Genomic DNA, 21,537 nt, shown 5'->3' on the forward strand with positions numbered 1-21,537 from the left:
AAGGAAGGACCTTTGCTGTAGGCATGGGGAAGAGGAAAGGTAGAAGTATTGGGGGGTGAGTAGGCCCATATAGACAGAAGACAGAAAGCTATACAGCCTGCAGATGTTCAGGATGATGATGTTTTAGGGTTTATGGTAAAGATTAAGGACAAGTCAGGGTGGAGATACACAGGTTAAAGGTTAGGGACAAGGGGGACACAAGATAAGGGAGACAAAAGCTGTTCTTTTGGTCCAAGGTAAGGAGAAGTTTTACGGTTTTTCAGGTTAAGGGGGAAAGGATTTCAGGATATTCTCAAGTTACAGGATGAGCTAGAGAATGAGGCTCCCTCAGGAGAGGCCTCACAACGTACTGGAAAAGCCAAGTCCTAATATTCTTTTTATCCCCTAGGGCACCATTTGGATTCACATTGTGATCAGATCCCAGGCACTGGCTCCCTGTGTCTGGGCTCCCTTGGGGATTCCAGTCCTAAGGTCTTCCAGACAGTCCCAGTTAGAGCCCAGGACACAGTCCTGCTTTCCCAGGTTTGCTATCCCCTGGGAGCCCTGTCACTGCTGTGTCCTTGACCTCCCTGCCATGAGCTGGATTAGAATGTCTTCCTCCCAGCCTTCATCTGTGCTCCCCTTCTGGCCTCCTGCTCCCCTGCCCCTCTTCCATCAGAGCTCTCAGGTTCCCTGCCAAGGGGCTGAATCCCAAACTAGATTTGGTCTCTCTCAGGCTCCCCCAGGTCATTCCCTGGTGGCACCATCCCCTAGCCCTCCCCATCCCCAGCTTTCCTAAGAGTCCCTCCTCCTGGATCAGGCATTCAGTCTGTTTTCTAGATAATGTATGTGTGTTAGAGAGGGGAAAGGGGGTACAGGGAGGGCAGAGGAACACCTTGGGGGAGAATTCTGGTCTTGTCCCACCTGGGATTCCAGGCCCCTTCTGCCTCTTGCTTCTCTGGGGGAGAATGGGGAGGGGAAGGTGAAAGACCAGAAGGAGCCTGAGAGGGTGGAACTGTCTTTTCCAAGCCCCACCCTACCTCTGGGGTGGAGTCTCTGCTCTGAGTGGGAGGAGGGGGGCTAACCCTCTGTAAATCCTCCTTAGGATACCCTCCTGCCTGGGTGTAGAAAGAAAGGCCCTCTGATCCTCTGGGATCTTTCAGACTCCCCAGCTCAGCCTGCAGAGGGCCAAGGCCTGGCCCAAGCAGAGAGCCTGGAGCTAGAGGGAATGGCCCTGGGCAGCTGCAGACCCTCAGCCCAGGTGAGTGCTCTCTGTCCTCAGACTTGACCAACATCAGTGGGAGACAAAGAGGCCATTTGCATAGACCTAGAGGATTGTGTGTGAGGCCGGCAATCCTCTACCTACATATTGTTTCTTTTCAAAAAATAGGCAGGAAATTGAAAACAGTAGTAACAACACTGCCCTGCTCTCTTCTGTGTTTTGAATTGATTTGGCGCACTTTGACATCACAAGTATTAACTACCTCACTCCCCCATCCCAATTGCTGCCCTACTGTGTGGTTTTTTAAGTTTCCCTCATGACCCCTGAGGCACAAGAATGACCACTTAACTCATTCCTGTGCCCTGTTAGGGGTCTTCTCTTTGCTCCCTGTATCCGTGCCTAGCACCCCTCCCCCCATATCCCTATAACTCTCCCCCCTCCCCTTTGCCTCTTTGGCCAAGCTCTCCCTGCCAGACCTTTAAGGCAGGATGCTTTGCTGGTCCTCCAGGGTCTGAGCTGCACCACCAGTTTGTCTGGTACACACTGACCCCTCCTGTCTTGTAACTGGTTTGACTCTTAAGGGCACACTGAGAGGGCAGTGAGGGTTGAAAGGAGCAAATACTATGAGGTGGGATTGGGGGGCAGAGTCCTGGGCTCCTGCATGCTCTGGTCTAGTGATTCTGAACAGCAACTCAAGAAAACAAGTTGACTTCTGGGTTACACTCACAGGTTCAAAGGCCCTTAGCAGAGCTAGTTGGAACAGGCCAAAGAAAAGAGTTGCTTCTTTAGCTGTTAGTGTACTGGCATTTGTGAAGGATAGAGAGAGGATGTGGGGAAAGGGCTGAGTTTGGGGAACTGTTCAAAGTCCAGGGAGTTTTCTTTTTGGGGGGGGGGAGGGGGGGGAAGGGGAGTACAGGAGACACTCAGTTCTTGTGAGAGAGGCATCAGACTCAAAGGCGAAGACACAATGAAGTGACTTACTTTCCCCCCAAATCCACTTTTGACCATCTTCACAGCTGCCCTATATGGGAGGTGTTCTCATCTCTATTTCACTGTTCAGGAAGTTTCACTGAGGCAGACAGATTCAAATGACTTACTGGGGTAACACAGCTAACAAGTGTCTGAGGCTGGATTTTGACCCAGATCCTCCTGACTCCTGGCCTGGTGCTCTGTCTACTAAGCAGACTAGCTGCCTTTCGTTATTAATCTTTTTAAAACAATATTTCATTTTTTTCCCAATGACATATACAAACATGTTTTTATTTCTGTTTTGAGGTCCCAATTTTCTATTATTATTATTATTATTAGTGTTCCAATTCGCCCACATCCTCTCCAGCATTTGTCATTTTCCTGTTTTGTCATCTTAGCCAATCTGACTGGTGAGATGTGGTACCTCAGAGTTGTTTTGATTTGCATTTCTCTTGTATTCTTATAGATTTGACTCAATACTCTGTATATTTTAGAAATGAGTCCTTTATCAGAGACATAGATTTTAAAAATTCTTTCCCAATTTCCCACTTCCCTCACAATCTTGGTCACATTGGCTTTGTTTGTACAGAATCTTTTCAGTTTCATATAATCAAAGTTATCCATTTTGCATTTTATAATGCTCTCTAATTCTTGTTTGGTCATGAAATCTTCCCCTCTCCATAAATCCAACAGGCAAACTTCCTTGCTTTCCCAAATTGCCCACAGCATGGTCCTTCATACCTAGATCATGCGCCCATTTAGACTTAATTTTGGTATACAGTGTTAGATAATGGTCTATGCTCAGCCTCTGCCACACTACATTCCAGTTTTCCCAGCAGATTTTGTCAAATAGTGAGTTCTTATCCCCAAAACTGGGGTCCCTGGGTTTATCAGAGAGTAGATCATTATAGTCATTGGTGCTGAGTCTCGTGCACCCAATCCACTATTGATCCACCGCTCCACTCCTCAGCCAACACCAGGTAGCTTTGATGACTGCTGCTCTACAATACAGATCAAAATCTGGTATAGCTAGGCCCCCCTCCCTAGCATTTCCCCTTATTAATACCCTAGACATTCTGGACCTCCGTTCCTCCAAATGAATTTTGTCACTTTTTTCTAGGTCTATAAAGTAATTTTTTGGCAAATTGACAGGCATGGCACCAAACATACAATTTAATTTAGGTAAAATTGTCATTTCTACTATATTCGACCCAGCCTTGAGCAATTGATGTTCTTCCAACCAGTTAGATCTGACTCCATTTGTGTGAGAAGTGTTTTGTAGTTGTGTTCATACAGGTTCTGGGCTTGTTTTGGCAGGTAGATTCCCAAATATTTTACAATGCCCACAGCAACTTCAAATTGAATTTCTCTCTCCACCTTTTGCTGTTGGATTTCACCAGAAATACACAGGAATGCCAAGGATCCATGTGGGTCTATTCTATATCCTGCAACTTTGACAAATCTATTCATTGTCTCAAGTAGTTCCCTACTTGATTCTCTAGGACTCTCCAAGTATATCATCACAACATCTGCAAAGAGTGATAACCTGGTCTCTTCCATACCCAATCTGACTCCATTGATTTTCCCCTCCTCTCCAATTGCTACTGCTAAAATTTCCAGCACCAGATTGAATAAGAGAGGTGATAGTGGACACCCCTGTTTCACCTCTGACCCCACTGGAAATGCTTCCAGCTTATCCCCACCAAATACAACACTTCCTGATGGCTATAAATAGGTGCCACTAATTATTTCAAGGAAGGCTCCATTGATTCCCACACCTTCCAGGTTTTTTTTTTTTTTAATAGGAATGGATGTTGTACTTTATCAAAAAACCTTTTCTACATCCATTGAGACCATCATGTCGTTTCTGCTTGTTCTATTGTTGACACACTCAACCACACTGATGGTCTTCCAAATATTAAGCCATCCTTGCATTCCTGGAATAAATCCCACTTGATCAAAGTGCACTATTCTTGTGATAAGTTGCTGTAGTCTTTTTGCTAATACTTTATTTAAAATTTTTGCATCTATATTCATGAGGGATACTGGTCTACAATTTTCTTTTTCCACTTTATCTCCTCCTGACCTAGGCATCAGTACCATGTTTGTGTCATAAAAAGAATTTGGTAGGACTCCTTCACCAACCTTCCCAAATAACTTGTAGAGTACTGGAATCAACTGTTCCTCAATTGTTTGATAGAATTCGCCAGTAAATCTGCCTGGCCCTGGAGATTTACCTCCAGGGAGTTCACCCATGGCCTTCCCACCTCTTTTTCTGAGATGGGTTTATTTAAGCAATCCACTTCCTCTTCAGTTAATCTGGGCAACCTATACTCCTGTAAATATTCATCCATTTCACTAAGACTGTCAAACTCATGTGCATATAATCTGGCAAAATAACTCCTAATTACTCTTCCAATTTCCTCTTCACTGGAGGTAGACCCACCCCCCTCATCTCTGATATTGATAATTTGGCCCTTTTCTCTTTTTTTTTTAATCACACTGGCCAGAGGTCCATCAATTTTAATTATGCTTTTCACAAAACCAGCTATTAGTTTTATTTATTAATTCAATAGTTTTCTTAATTTCAATTTTATTAATCTCTCCTTTGGTTTTCAATATTTCTAATTTAGTATTTAATTGCAGATTTTCAGTTTGTTCTTTTTCTAGCTTTTTCAATTGCATGCCCAATTCGTTGACCTCCCTTTTATCTAATTTATTCATGTATGCACTGAGGGATATAAAACCTCCCCTAAGAACTGGTTTGCTGCATCCCACAAGTTTTGGTATGTTATATCATTATTGTCATTCTCTTGAATGAAATTATTGATTGTTTCTATGATTTCTTGTTTGACCCACTCATTCTTTAGGATTAAATTGTTCAGTTTCCAATTAGTTTTTAGTCTATCTTTCCATGGCCCTTTATTGCATATGATTTTTATTGCATCATGATCTGAAAATGATGCATTTAATATTTCTGCCTTTCTGCACTGAGTTGTGAAGTTTTTATGTCCTAGTACATGATTGATTTTTGTGTATGTGCCATGTACTGCCAAGAAGACAGTATATTCCTGACTTGAGGCCCAGGGCTCTCTCCACTGCACTTCCAGCTGCCTCTAATTTCTAGATAATGAAAACTTTACAATGGGGCCATCCTCCTATGAGGAAGATGCACCAAGAGCAGATTTTCTAATTCCACATTCGCTCCATGATCTCTCCATCTCCACAAAGCTCCCAAAATAAATGCTATGGGACCTTGCTTCAGGACTTCTAGGAACCTTCCTGTGCTCCTTGTTTGCAAGCCCCTGTCACTGGCAGGAGTAATAGACTGGGTAATAGTCAGAATTTGAACCAACTGAGGTTCATTGAGTTCCGCAGCAGGAGAATCTCACCAGAAGAGGCAGAGACTCCCTGAAGGAAGAGTTCCAGGGTTTTTATAGGTTTCAGAGAGTGGGGAGCAGGAGAGGAGACAAGGCCAAAGCTGATTCATCAGGGTCTTGCTTTCAGGAGCTCAAGGCTGATCTGGCCCATCCTAGTTTGGGTTCCTTGCATTATAAGCATCACTGGGAGACTAAGCCAGATCTGTGTGAACACGATGGAGTGATTCTCAAAGTGGAGGAGCTTTGTATTCACACTCTTTTCCCTAAAGAGAACTAAAGTACAAGTTTTCTCCATCCTTATCCCTGATCCCCCATTCCCAGGGATGCAAGTTCCCAGAGAACATGTGATTTCTTATTCTGAGGAAAGGGAAGCCCCATGGCTGCTGGGTCAAGAAGGCCTGAGGAACTTCTTTCCAGGTGAGTGACAGGAAAGCAGGTATGTGAGAGCTGGGATTACAAAGGCTTCTAGGTGTGGGGGTGAAACAAGTGCTAGATTTGGGGGCAGGAAGGCCTGACATGGAATTCTCTTTCAGACACTTTTAGCTGTGGGTCCCTGGACACGTCACTGAACCACTGAACCTCAGTTTCCCCATCTGTAAAATGAGGAAGATGGACACCATGAAATTAACCTCTCTTCCAGTGATTAATCTGCCATCCTGTAAGCAGCCATTATTGGTATTTAGGGACAGGAACTCCCCTGAAGATGCAAAAGCGTTTAAACTCTCCATGTTAGGCTCTTTTTTTAAACCTTCTTCATGTCAATGAGCATTTATTAAGTGCCTGCTATATGTATGCCAGGCCCTCTGCTAAGCACCAAGGATATGAGATAGAAGCAACATGCCCTGCTCTCCTGGAGCTCTGAGACTGGGTTTGGGAGGGGGGACAGCCAACATGCCAACAACAGTGTAGAAACCTGTTATGGACAGGACATACTGGAGCTCACTGAAAGGAAGGCTTGAATATAGAGGGGGACTGGAAAGCCTCATTGTGGAAGGTGCTTCAGGGAAGCTAAGGTGAGGACTCTAGGAACGGTCCGGTGAGGAAAGCCTTTGGAGGTATGAGGTGGAGTGTCCTGTTCACAGAAGCAAGTGGACGGCCATACCACTGGATTATAGCATGTTTGCTGGGGATATATGCTGAAAGAAAAGAGAAGGGTAGGAGAAGGGTAGATGATGAAAGGCTAGGTGATTAACAGCCCTAGCGAGCTTTTATATTTGATTGCTAAGAAGTGACAGGAGGTTGTTGAGTACTTTGTGACATGGTCAGTACAGAAATTTAAGTAGATGAACTTTGACAAGTGGGTGGAAGAATGACTGGTTCTGGGGGAGACTTGAGGCAAGTGACCCAGGCAGCAGTTTCTTGCAATATCTCAGGCGTGAGGTGATTGGAGCCAGAACCAAGACAGGAGCAGTTTGGGGAAAGAAGGGGGTGTACAGGAGAAATGTTACCAAGGTGGAATCACAGACCTTGGCAGCAGATTGAATATGGGGGTCAGGAGGGTGAATGTGTGAATGTCAGGGTCATTGTATCAGAGGCTGCAGAGAAGCCAAGCAGGTCGAGCATGAAGAAATGGTCAGTGGATTTAGCAGCTTTGAGATTTTGGTAGTTTTGGAGAGAGGAGTTTCCATTGAACAATGAAATTGGGAGCTGGACTGCAGAAAATTTCAGAGAAAGCAAAGGAAAGGACTTAGAAACACCAGTTTTAAATGTTTAACCAAGTTGTTTAGCCAAGAAATGGAGGAAAGATATTGGAAAACATCTCTTGTGGTTGAATGGTTCAAAGTGTCCTTGTCTTGAGGATTAGAGAGAAATGGTTTTATTTGTGGTAGTTGGGAAGGAGTCATTAGTGGGGGGAGACGGAAAAGTAGTGATGAGACTTGGGTTGCATCTATAAGAACTTAGGCAGATGACTTTGCCCATCTCTTTGGTTTTCCGAACAAACACAACTTAGGTGATCTCTAAGGTCAATTCTAGTTCTAAAACCTAAATGCCTTTAAGTTTCTTCTAGATGCATGGAGCTTCTCATGCCAGTTTCAATATCCCCACCCGTGGGAACCTGTAGAGTTCAAAGAGGGTTCCCATTTGGACAGACAATGAATATGTGGCTCCTCCTATGATAGCCACAGATTTGTCCTTCCCTGAAGAACTGTAATTGGGGATTATGTGACTTGATCCTGCCAGCCACATCAGGGAGCTCTCCATGGTTCTTGCATCACTGTGGTAGGCATTATAGATGTATCCCAGGGCAATGTTGGATAGCAGAATGGGGTTCTTGTTGATCTCCACAGAAAACTTCAGAGCCAGTACTTGCTGGTAATTTTTGTGCATCCATCTGTAGTGAAGGATAGATTATCAGAAAATTGCCGTTATTGTGAATTAAGTTCCCTCCAGAGCCTAAACATACTGTATGACTATAGTGCCAACTCTAAGTGGTTTCTTATGCCAGATCTCAATTGACACACAAGACCATGGAAGTGTGAAAAATCATGGTCCAGGTGAGGTTAATCAATGCAATCAATCCATTTATTAATACCAGAAGCAAGGCTTTTTTATAGAGTAATGAAATAAAGAAGGTAATTATAGGTCACTAAGTTTTCTAATACTGCTTTATTCAGTTTCAAGATGCCAGACGGTGATGTCAATTAGGCCTTGACGATAATCCTGGCTTTGCTGTTTCCAATACCCAATGAATAGCATCTACGAATGTCTAAAAATCATGCAAGGCAGCTAACATCTTCTGGCTGGAATCTCAGAAGATTGGATCTCAGGATATTGAACAAGCTCTGATTTACAGCTACATCAATGGGAAAACCTGTGCTGGCCATACGGAATAGCTGCAGTAGCAGCAACACTGTGAAAACCCAGAGCTAACTATCAAGGACCAGCCTGATTCCTGCATCAGATATTTTGGCTCCCTTTATCTCCCCCTTTTTTATTAAATAAATTAAGGACACGTATCTCAGGGCCTAAAGCCTTGATATCATGGGACATCATTTGTAATAATACATAGTACAAGTATACAGAAAATTACTATAACAATTATTATAAGAAGCAAGTGCATACCAAGAGCCAGTATGATCTGAAATGGAGAAATTTACTTAAATGTATCAATAATTATCTTTGCTACTTCTTCTGGGTCAATCCCAGGAATTTTACTAAGTTCGATATCTTTGACAATCTGATGGAAAACCTTTATTTCCAGATGTTGATATTGGAATCATGCCACGCTCCCATTAAGGGACTCTAATCCTGTATCAGGTAATGTTGGTCTGGGAGGAGTAATATCATCTGAGGGTGACACAAATAGATGTACATTTGCCACTTGTAGAGATAACTGAATCTTAAATGTCAACCTCATCTCCTATATATAGACAATATAGACTATTCTAATAAATCAGTTTTTTGTCTAGGTATCCTGATAGATTTTTTTCTGAACTTGAAGTGTTTCGGATAATTTTTTTTGCTAGTTCTTCAGCAGTATGAGTTGGGGACTGTAAAGACACAGCCCAAAGTGTATCAGTTGAAACTAAATTAACTAAAGATATGATCCCTAATAGTAGCCCTATGAAATACCTTTTACATTTAAAAGCCTCACTGAATCAAACTCAAACTAAGCTATGCTCTTCTGCAGATTGGTATGAGATAAGTTAGTGGAGAAAAACCTCTAATTATACAACTTTTACAAGTGTGTGAGATGACAACTTTTACAAGTAACATTCTAATATAAATCCTTACCCTAAAAGGTTATGTTTATGCATCTGAGTTAATAATGATTTCAAAGATGCAAAGAAATAATACAATAATCAATACAGGTAATATATGTAAAACCATAGACATCAAATTAAAAAGAGGTAACTCTAACAATGCTGATATTATTGTGTTGGCAACGTTCCTGGATCAATTCCAGAGTAATGACTATTCTGGATGTTTTCTGATATAATTTGTAATATTTGATTTATGCCAAGCACCAAAAGGTTGGGCATGTATTTTGTCCCCAAAAAACCATTAGAATCAAAGCTAATATATGGTAAAGGAGTTACACAACTATATGTATATTCATAATCACATCTAAATAACATTAGAATATTTAAGGCCTATAACTCATCACCTAAATACAATATTAATTGTTCTAATACATTGTGTTCTTTGCAATGTAACCCCTTGGACAGAGTCTACAGTCAAAGCAGCAATGGGGCCAGCCTTGACATGGAATCTGACTGGATCCAGGAAGGCAACTCTTGCTGCAGACAGAATGAGGAGCCTGAGAGCACAGAGAGAAAATAGGATGGAGCAGAGCACAAAGATCATCGTATCCTTCAATTTTCTTTTGGGAAAAAATCTCTTCTGATTTAGTTGGATCAGAATAATGGTCCACAAATGGTATCTGAGATATTTTTTCAGGCTGTTATCCCATTCATCTGGGGAAATGTTACTGTACAAAGGAAGCAGAATGGCCCTAAAGCCAAGTCTGAGCCTAGCATTAAGTTTTCACATGTGTCCACTGAAGAGTTCACAGAACTGAAAGCTAATTCAATACTCCAAAAAAATGTATTCTGTAGATTCTATTACATATTATGTGGGGAAATCTAATTCCTCTGTTTTGAACATGTTGATGGGTAGTTTCATGAGTTACAGTTTTCTATCCTGTGATTTACACATGACACTGTCTCACATTATTATGCCTTTGCGTAGGTCATCCTGATGCCTGGAATGTTCTCCCTTCTCAACTTCACATCAGAGAATCTCATTCTTCATTCAGGACAAAGTTCAAATACCACTTTCTGCACGAAGCCTTGCCTGACTTTAACTGCTTGGTCTCTCTAGTCCTAACCACTTCTTGTGTATAGTTGTATTTATTCCAGAAATATACTTTTCTCCGTTAGAATGTAACCTCCTTGAAAGGAGGGCTTTCCTCATTCTTTGCGTCTGTATTCCCAGCACCTATCACAATGTCTTACTCATAGTAGACACTCAAAACATTCATGTTCATTGGCTGATTGTTTGTAATTGCTAACATTTTTTCCACATGCAGTGCATCACCTCTCCAAATGATGGAAGTTTCATTGATACTCAGTTCTTTTCTTGATGGACCTGTGGTATCAACAGCACCAATATTCACCAAGGAAAATGAGTTTGGGGGAGTCTCTTGCCCATTTAGAATGTCATAGGCATCAAAAACAATGATGGATTTTTTTTCTTTTCCATGATGGACCCAGAATCGAACCTTCTTGATATAATACAAAAGCTAATAAAAAAAATCTACCTTGCTTGATCTTGCCAGGGAAAAGGTAGATTATTATTAGCTTTCAGCCTTCACTTACCTTAAGATATTAAGATAGAATTCTCATAACCTTGCTCATTTCTCCTGAACTAAGCTTGAGAATTAATATTTATGTTAGTTCTTTGACTTGGTCTTCTGTTGCTGTATACCCGCAGAGAAATATAATGCACTTAGTTCTTGCATCTTGGAGAATTAGAGGCAATCCATTTGTCAATAAGCATTGAGGTGACAGCAGTGTGCCAGGTGAGAAACAGCTTGATATAGTGGTTGCAGAGTTGGCTCCAAAGCCAGTTAGACCTGGCTTCGCCTTTTACCTCGGACACTGCTAGCTGTGTGACTTGAGACAAGTCACTTAAGTTTTCAATGCCCCTCAAGTAACCCTTTAAAACTATAATTGAAAAAAGTGCCAATCTGCAACAGTCTGAGAGATTTATCATCTAAAAGTTCCCTATACCATTAAAATCATAGATCCAGTCCCTATTACTATGTACCTGGCACAGTATGTGGTTCCAGGGATAAAGAGATGAAAATGAAAGTGTACCTACCCTGATGGAGTTTCTATTCTGTAAAGGGGGAAAGTATAGATATAAATGCATAAAGGAAAATATAAAATATATGCAAATAAAAGCGAATGATTTTGAGAGGGTACCAGCAGCTTAGAGTATGGGAAAAGCTTTAGTTAGGAGGTGATGCTTGGGCTGAATCTAGAAAATAGCAGTGGGCTCTAAGGGGCAGGGCTGAGGCTAGATTTCATGTGTCAAAGGCACAGAGTTGGGAAGGTATGCTGTGTACAAAGAGCCATCAGCAAGTAGACCAGCTTGGCTAAGCCAAAGAATGCGTGAAGGAGAAGAGTGTGGGATAAGCCTAGAGAGACAGCTGAGAGGCAGATGGTAAAGGGTGTTTAAGGTCAAATAGGCCACTTTATATTTTATCATTGATATAATAGAGAGCTACTGGAGCTTCTGGAATACAAGAGTAACATGATCAAACCCATGCTTTGGGAATATCACTTGGGCAAATAGTGAAGACGGTGAATTTCAGAAGGGAGATACTTGAGTCAAGGAAACCAATTAACAGGCTCTTGCAAAAGTCTAGGCAAGAAATTATATGGGTCTGGATTAAAATTGGGAGAAATGCAAAAGGTGTTACTGATACAAAAATGATAAGACTTGACACCTAATTGGACATGGGGGATGGAGGGTGAAGGAGAGTGAAGAGTCATGGATATCTCCTAGGTTGCAAACCTAGGTAGCTTAAAGGATATCAGTCCCCTTCAAGAGAAGCAGGGAATTTAGAAAGACAAGTTTCTTCAGATCAGTTGTTGTAATGCCAAGCAAAGGCAACTTCCCAAGGTTCAAAATACCAGCATAGATGCTCTCCATTTTATTCAATGACAAATTAAGAACAGAGAGAATCAAAATATAACATAATTCAAAATACAGAATTTACCAAGTGTAATTCAATCAAGTACTACCCCACCCCTGGACATTACATTCATTTATTCAACCACAAAATCCCTCTTCTCAAATGGAGATTAGTTTCCAATCATAAGTAAAGTATATTCATTTGTTCAATCACAGAGTACAAAAATCAAAAGTTCCCCACCCTTGGATCACAATTGAATTTACCCCAGAGTTACAACAAGCTTAAGTACAGCATTTAATACCCAAAGAGAGGGCTTTTCTTCATCTTGACAAGAGGCAAGTTCTCAGCAATCTTTGTTCCTGGGGAGACAAAGCTTAGCAAGGCCACAAGATACATCGCCAGTGTCTTCATTAATTCATTCTATGTCTGCAGAACAGTCCTAGGACCCCTGAAAACATGAGCAAAACCCTCTTCCAGGATTTCTGTAAACATACAACAAGAAAATCCTTTTTCAGGGCTTCTGAACCAACAGCAAGATTCCAGAACCTCTGCAACAGCAGAACTGTCCTTCACCAGTGGACAGAATTCACTCTCTGTCTGCAGAACAGTCTCAGGAGCTCTGAACCAACAGCAAGGTTCCAGAACCTCTGCAACAGCAGAACTGTCCTTCACCAGTGGATAAATCTGGCAAAACAACATCAAAAAAGACAGATAAAGTACCAGCTTAACAGCCATGTCTCCTCAGTCCTTGGCAGCTCTGGGTGGCAGCTCTCAAAAGTCCTGGGCAATTCAAACTGGCCCTCAGCAATCCTCTCAGTCTCTCTCTGCCTCCAAGATGCTGCTTCCAAAAAGTTCTTCTGCCTCTCTCTTTTTTTGTGTGTTTCTAAATTCACGTCACCAGCTCCTCCCAGTTCAGTACTCTCTTTTCACATCAACAAGTCCATCCCACAAGTGGGATTCACAAGCTCTGGGTTTTAACACAATCAATCCAAAAACCAAGCCAATACAGGGGGATCTTTAAATTCCATTACTATTACAGTTGTACATAGCAACTGAGGTCAACTGAATCCCACACTTTTTATATTGATCTTCATAAAGCCTGATTCATGAACTGAAGTTAAACTCATTATTTCAGAAATACTGGATTTCCCATCCTCGCAAACTTTACAGGGTGACTTGCATATGATGTTGTTGAGTCATTTTTTAGTCATGTGAAACTCATGACTCCATCTGAGATTTTCTTGGTCGATACTGGAGTGGTTTGCTATCCCTTCTCCAACTCATTTTACACATAAGGAAACTGAGGCAAATAAGCTTAAATGATTACCCCATGATAGCCCAAATGATTAGCCATCACACAACTAGTAAGTATCTGAGGCTGAATTTGAACTCAGAAAAATGAGTCCTGACTCCAGGCCGATAAATCTTGGTTGAATTGAATACAATCCCCTCTCTCAAAACTATCATTCCGTTTGAGCTTGGGAGTTCATTCTCACATCAAAAGTCTGAGACAGCCCTGCCTAAACTGCCTTCAATATAAAAGCTCCATACAACTCTTAAAATCATTGACTCTGAGCTTCAATTGTTTATTGAAGATTAAATGAATTGGGTTGAATATAAGGAATAGCTTTCAGATCATTAGCAATAGTTGTCCCCAAAATAGAAAGTGATTCTTCCATGTTTGCCATACTGGAAATGTCCAATGAGGAGTAAGGTGCCCACTTGAGAGCAATGTCATGGAGAGGAATCCTTATGGGTCATGGGGTTGGATTCAATGACCCATGAAATGCCCCCGAAACCTTCAGATTCTTCTGAAAATTGTGAATGTGCTTAAGCCAAGGGCTACATTTGAGAACAAAAGTACTTATTGGCTTTCTTGGCAACCCATTCTCCTTAACCTGCTACTGTATGTCAGTCAACAAGAATGTGTTAAAAGCATACAGTATACCAGGCATGGTGTGCTGAGAACTGCAGGCAAAAAGAGTCCCTGTAGTTGAGGAATTTAAGTTATAACTGGGGAAAATAGCATGGATATAACTAGATACATACAAGATCATACTCATTATTCTGTCTGTATCTATGTCATTGTAAATGTATTTAGCTGCTCACCTGCCATGGCTGGATATCCCAGATCTCAGCACATGTCCTATTCCCAAAAGGCCCTTCTTTACTATCACAGGAGATCAGATCCTGGAAGGCATGAGCAGTGCTGTACACAGCAATGTAGGTGCCATAGGTCTCACTCAGGGTATTTGAGGTCAGTGAAGAGATGCTGTGGTCTTGCAGACATTCTTTACCCATGCAGAATTTGGATCCTTCTAGTTCTGTCCTGTTACCCAGTGTAATATAATACCAAGCAAAGGCAACTTCCCAGGTTCAAAATACCAGCATAGGTGCTCTCTATTTTATTCAGTAACAAACCCAGAACAGAGAAGATCAAAACATGACATCATTCAAAATACAGCATTTACTAAGTGTGATTAAATAATCTCCAAGTACTACCCCACCCCAGGACCTTCCAATCATTCAATCAATTACAAAGTCTCTGTTCTAAATACTTCTCCACCCCTAGGCTATACCTTAATTAAGTCCACCACAAAGCCCCTCTTCTCAAATGGAGATTAGTTTCCAAACATAAGGTCAAAAGTTCCCCACCCCTGGATCACAATTGAATCTACCCCAGAGTTACATCAAGTTTAAACACAGCACTTAATACCCAAATGGAGGTCTTTTCTTCATCTTGACACAAGGCAAGTTCTCAGCAATCTTAGTTCCTGGGGAGACAAGGCTTAGCAAAGCCACAAGATACATTGCCAGTCCCTTCATGAATTTATCCTCTGTCTGTAGAACAGTCCTAGAACCCCTGAACACATTAGCAAAGCCCTCTCCCAGGATTTCTGTAAACATACAACAAGAAAATCCTTCTTCAGGGCTTCTGAACCAACAGAAAGGCTCCCAGACCCCTGCAACAACAGCACTGTTCCTCACCAGTGGACAGTATTCACTCTGTCTGCAGGACAGTCTCCAGACCCCTGCAACAACAGTATTGTCCCTCACCAGTGGACAGTATTCACTCTCTGTCTGCAGGACAGTCGCAGGCCTTCTTAGCGAACAGCCAGGTTCCAGGACTTCTTCAACAAAAGGACAGTCTTTCACCAGTGGACAAATCTGGCAAAATAACATCAAAACAGACAGACAAAGTACCAGCAAAACAGCCATGTCTCCTCAGTCCTTGGCAGCTCAGGGGGCAGGTCTCAAAAGTCCAGGGCAATTCAAAGCGGCCACCAGCAATTCTCTTAGTCTCTCTCTCTCTCCACGAGGTGCTGCTTCCAAAAAGATCTTCCGCCTCTCTCTAGTGTCTCTCCAAATCTACATCACCAGCTCCTCCCAGTTCAGGACTTTCTTTTCACATCAACAAGCCCATCCCACAGGTGGGATTAACAAACTCTGGGTTTTAACACAATCAGTTTGAAAACCAAGCCAATACAGGGGAATCTTTAATTGCCATTACTATCACACCCAGGCAAGGAAGTCCCTGAGTAGGTCACTTACAGTCAAATATTTTTTTCCCAAAATGTTTTTATATAGTCATTCTCTGGAGTCTCATCTACATGCAGGTGGCAAAAACCCTGGAATCTTTCCCCTTTGTCTAGAAATCACAAGAGTTTGGGAAATGTTTGGGCAGGAGAGAGGAACGTCACTCTCATCTATGTTTTTCCTTATCCATATCTTCCCTGTGACATCTCTTCCTGAGAGTCCCTTTAACATGAGGGAAAAGATGAAACTGTTCAGAATCACCACAATGACTTTGGCTGAGATAGTTCCCATTGTTCATGCAACACAATGGAAATTTTCATGAAAATTTGAGGTGGCAATATTCATGAGGAACTCTCTGCAGGCGCCAGCCTTCTTCCACTCACCACTCAGTAAGTAGCTGTCCTGGCTGCCAAAATCTTCATCTTGAGCCACAATCCCCACCCAGGTCCAACCCAAGTATGGCAACACTAAGGCCACACCATTAGACCAGGATTGGTCATTGGGTATTATCCGTAAAAAAGAAGGAAACTGAGTTTTGTCACTGAGACTGATGACACTGGATGCATAGCTGACCTGGAAAAGGAAAATATTCCTGTAGATGAGCTAGTAAGTCACTTTCAGAAAGAAGGCTTTAATAATACTGAGATTAATGTGAATAGTTACTACAGATACCGATAGAATTTAGAGTCTATACAGCAAGAGACCACTAGGTGGCACAGTACATTGCAGGTAGAATGACAAAACCGAGCTTAAAATCTGTCCTGGTTGTTTGACTATCTGCAAGTCATTTAGATTTTGGTCTCAATTTCCTGATCTGTAAAATGGATAGAAGACTTACCTCCCAGGACTGTTGATGAGAGGACATTTGTAAAGTGCCTTGCAAACCTCCAAGTGCCATATAAATGTTGCTGCTGCTGTTACTATATTGGGTTGTGACATTTGATTGTAACCCCCAACCCAGAATTGGCACCGTGGATACTCATATGGTGCTGCAGTCTAGAGACTCTTCTCACACCGTGGCTCAGGCCCCATTCAGGGTCTGCCCTAGGAACAGCAGTACATAGCTAATGTCCTAACGGTGCCCATTTCCCAAACGGCTGCACTGTTTGGGGATTTCTCTGACATCTGCACCATTCTGCAGGAAACTCATTATTGAGAAAACCTCATCATCCTGCAAGATCCAATCACCCTTGGCATCCACACCTCATCACTACATTCTACCACCCTCTTTGGAGGGCAGACTCATGAATAACAATGCCTTATTTGCAGCCCCCAAAAGGTTAAATGAAAGGCAGTTTTGACATTGCCAGATAATAGATCTTTCTATTCCCCAGGACCATTTAGTCCACATATGACAGCTAGGTGACCTAGAGAATAGGGTGCTGGACTTCGAGTCAGGAAGGTCTGCATTCAAATCTAGTCTCCAACATTTACTATCCTTGTGCATCTGGTCAAGCCACTTAAACTCTCTCAACCTCAGTTTCCTCTTTTGTAAAGTGAGAATAATAATAGCACTTACCTCCCAGGATTATGAGGAACAAATGAGACCGTATTTGTGTGGTGTTGTGAAAACCTTAAAGTCTATCTGCTAAATATAATCATCATAACTAACAGTAATATAAAACAAGGTTCAGGTTTTCTCTATTTGGCAACACTGTTTCTCACGGCTCCTCATTGGCTCTTGCACTTGAACTTGGCCCATGAATGTCACTGTTCGGGAGCTCTTCATCTTCCCTATAGAGGTTTGCTCCTGGGATTCCTCCACTGTCCTAGCAGGAACCCTGCTGCCCTCCTCCTGCCATCTCAGTGGCCCCGTTTCATTTTTCCTTCTCTCTTGGGGTTGCATGGCCCCCTGAAGAGGGCCCCAAGATGTTCAGATGCCCCCTCCGAGGAGCAGAATCCAAGTCTCAGTAACCCCTCTCTTATCAGCATGTCTCAGTCCCGATTGTTTCAACTCTAAACTGTCTGCTCTGCTCTGCTCATCCCTTTCAAGGACAATCTCAACAGCTCTTGACTGCCTAGAACTTAGTCATGCAGCCTCCACTGCCAAGACTCAAGTAATCATTTTCAATATACCATTGATTCCCCATGGCAAGTGTACCTGTTCCTATCCCATCAGGGAAATTTTATCAATACTAAAACAAAGTTTCAAATGTTGTGCCAATGACAATGTTCATACCATCTTTTGTAAGACATTTCCAATGTTTGAGGGAAAAGAGTTTGTCTTCTTGGCCCCTAACGCTTTCTGCATAAGCCTCTTATTTCTGACTCAGAGTCTAAGCCCTCACATGTGTTACCTTCTACTGAGGGAAAAGAGACCAGGCTAGAGTGGGATCGTCCCTTTGAATAATGAGAGTAGCTAGTGTTTATGTAACACTTTGAGGTTTGTAAACACTTTACAGAAAGTTACCTCATCTGATTTTATTGGCATAGAGAACTTGCTTTACCTATGCAGATCAATACCTTCTCTCTGACATAGAGACAGGAATAGCTTTGCAGTCCCTAAGAGGTTAAATGATTTGCCCAGGGTCAAAGACTTAATATGTGTCAGAGGGAGGACTTGAGCCCAGGTCTTCAGGAATCCAAAGTTGACTCTAACCACTTGCTACATTGTCTCATGGCTAGCAGAGCACCATAAAATTATTTGGGATAATTGTGCAAAGTCCTGTGATTCTCCTTCTATATCTGGACTCTACTTGGTGTGTCCCTCCTCCCCTTCCACTTAGCTTTGGACCTTTTGCTCATAAACTCAGACTCTGATTTCCCTTAGCTACCTGGACTGTGTTAGCTTGTGGATTTTTGGTTTTGACATTAGCACTGGATTACTAGTGGTTCATTTGACCCATAGACTAGGGAATTATGCTTGAATTATGTCCATTTCCATCTATGTATGGCCATAAGTTAATGAATGAATATGACGGGATTTATTAAGACCTCCCAATGTGTCAGGCAGTGTGCTAAGAAATGGACATACAGATACAAAAAGCAAGACTATCTCTGCCCTCAAAAAGTTTACCTTCTAATAAAGGAGAATAGTGTACATACAGGGGAATGGATGGTGGAAAAGGAAAAAAGTTTTCATCTAAGGAGTCAAAGAAATGGCAAGTTGGTGTTTATGGCAGAGAAAACATACCCAGGAAGGACATATTCAAAGGCTCTCACTGGTGGAGCCAGTCTACACATTTACATCCCCAAAACTTATCTACCACACATCTCACTTTCTCCTCACGGCTCATTCTAAGAGCTACTCAGAAAATGTGACCTCATGTAATGATAATGGCAATTTGAAGATCTTCTCTGACCCTTAATAAGCCTAAGGGAATTTGAAGCTTTTTATTGCTTTGAAAATTTTCCCTGTCCCCTAATAGGCTGAATGTAATCACATGGAGCCTGTGGTGAGAGGAGGTTGCTGAAGGGTGGAGTAGAGCCCACAGGCAGCTTCGAGTCAGAGCAGCTAGCATGGTGAGACAGAGAGGATACACCCAGGAATACAGCTAGGCTTGTGAGTGTTGGTTTGTGGGAAAGCTGAAGGATGGTGTGGCTCTCGGCTGTGTTATGATGTATTAATTTCTTTGGTGCTATGATGGATTCAGCTTTCTGGTTTGGGGATTTGGTTTTCTGGTGTCTGAACAAATGCTTTGCTTCTGTTTTCTATATGGAGAGTCTGTTATATTTTGCAATTGAGAACTATGCCAGCATATTTACAGTCACTGGCAGCACTGTGAATATTGCATTGGTGCTACACCTCAAAAAGAATATACTAAAATAATACACCAGTAAGTCATCCCAAATTCTGCCTTCCTCATATCATTTGGTTACAAGGAAGTACTCAGAAAGAATTTATATGTGATTCTTATTACATTCTCACCTCCATGGACTCCCCCCCCCCCACACCCCGCCACCTCACCTTTACCCTTGATTGTTGTCTTTGTTCTCAAAGAAGACCAAAATGATGCCTTGATGGGGACATTTCTCTGGCCTTCGTTTCAGAGATTGAACTGTCTTAAAACCATGAAAAGAAGTCCTTCGTGAATCTTTATGATGTCAGAAGAATTCATCTTTCCTTCTTGTAGGAAGGGTCATAGAATTGTAGATTTAGAGCTGGTAGAGACAACAGAAACCATCTACAGAGCCTCCCTCATTTCACAGATGACTGTCTGAGGTTTAGAGGTGAAGGCTGCCCAAGACTACTACACATGTAGTAACTAGAAGAGATAGGACTCAGACCCAAATCCTCTGATTCCAAAAGCAGGGTGCAGTTTCCACTGCTCTATGCTGTCTCCCAGGAACAGTGGAGGAAAGGTTTTTCTCTTTATTACAGATCCTAAAAGTTGAGTAACCAGATAAATAGGTATTGCTGTATTCTTCCCTCTCTAGATTTGATAGGGTATTCCTTAATAGGATTAAGACCGCCCTGACTTAATAAACCATGGATCAAAGAACTAATATTCTCATTTCTGGTGACTATTTATGAAAGTTTCCTAGTCTTCCTTAATCTTAGTACCTTCTCTCTAAAACTACCCTTAATTGATTTTTATATCCATTTTGTTTATACATAGCTGTTCATATGTTGTCTTCTCCATTAGACTGTGAGGTCCTCGAGAACAGAAATTGTCTTTGACTTTTCATTGAATCTTCTTCACTATAGACACAAAATAGATGTTTCACAAATGTGTATTGACTTACTGATGAATAAATTGAAATCCTTGCTGCCATCCTTGCGAAAGAATTAAATGGATTCCTACCACATCAAGCCATGACATTAAATCTTCTAGCAACTGTGCCTATAAAATGCAAGTCTCTATATTTGTTTTTAAAAGACTCAGTGATGAGTCTGATTTTTTGTAACTACCCCATTTATTATTTTACTTCAACCATACCTGCAAAATGTCACCAAAAAAGTGCATTTAGTCTAATGAATATCTATAGAAGATTAAAATTTAACACAAAAAGAGTTCTATAATATTGTTTATGCCTGTAGCTACAAAACTTCTACAGGTCTATTAAATGATCCCTAGTTGTGATATCAAAAAAGCTCCTATGATGGCAAGTTATCCTAAAAAAAATTGTAAGTTATTTTACAAGGACCACTTTCAACTTTCTAGAACATGGATTCTTAACCTGGAGTCTGTGAGTGCAGGCTGGCCTTTTTTTATTTAAGAATTTTTTAAACATAATTGGCTTCCTTTGTAAGTATATTTTATTTTACACATTTAAAAATATCATTCATATAAGAGGTCCACAGGTTTTCCTAGACTTCCAAATGAGTCCTCAATCTAAAAAAAGCTTAAGAATTTCTGTTTTCCTGGAAGCATTTCCCATAAGATCAGGGGTGAAACAAGGGTGTCCACCATCACCCCTCTTATTCAATCTGGTACTAGAAATGTTAGCAGTAGCAATTAGAGAAGAAAAAGAAATCAAAGGAATCAAGTTAGGCAAAGAAGAGACCAAGCTATCACTCTTCGCAGATTATATGATGATATACTTAGAGAATCCTAGAGAATCAAGTAAAAAACTGCTTGAGACAATAAATAAATTTGGCAAAGTTGCAGGATATAAAATAAACCCACATAAATCCTCGGCATTCCTATATATTTCCAATGAAATTCAACAGCAAGAAGTAGAAAGAGAAATACCATTTAAAGTTACTGTAGACATTATAAAATATTTGGGAATCTACCTGCCAAAACAAACCCAGGACCTGTATGATCATAACTACAAAACACTTTTCACACAAATAAAGTCAGATCTAACTAATTGGAAAAATATCAATTGCTCATGGCTGGGTCAAGCTAATATAATAA

General features: G+C 41.5%; 1 protein-coding gene and 2 pseudogenes across 1 annotated transcript in view; 1 reads left to right on the forward strand and 2 right to left on the reverse strand.

The window, feature by feature from the left end:
- The window catches only part of LOC138173106 (zinc finger protein 850-like), a 784,878-nt pseudogene that overhangs the window by 599,766 nt on the left and 163,575 nt on the right, over positions 1 to 21,537 (reverse strand).
- Positions 1 to 21,537, forward strand: part of LOC138173092 (zinc finger protein 420-like) — a 436,800-nt gene that overhangs the window by 315,307 nt on the left and 99,956 nt on the right. The gene's annotated exons all lie outside the window — the stretch shown is intronic.
- On the reverse strand, positions 9,438 to 19,607 carry LOC138173114 (extracellular calcium-sensing receptor-like; annotated as a pseudogene).

Source organism: Petaurus breviceps, unplaced genomic scaffold, assembly GCF_028583685.1.
Source record: "Petaurus breviceps papuanus isolate PSGF00001 unplaced genomic scaffold, PetGlider_PUasm1.0 563, whole genome shotgun sequence".
Taxonomy (NCBI): domain Eukaryota; kingdom Metazoa; phylum Chordata; class Mammalia; order Diprotodontia; family Petauridae; genus Petaurus; species Petaurus breviceps.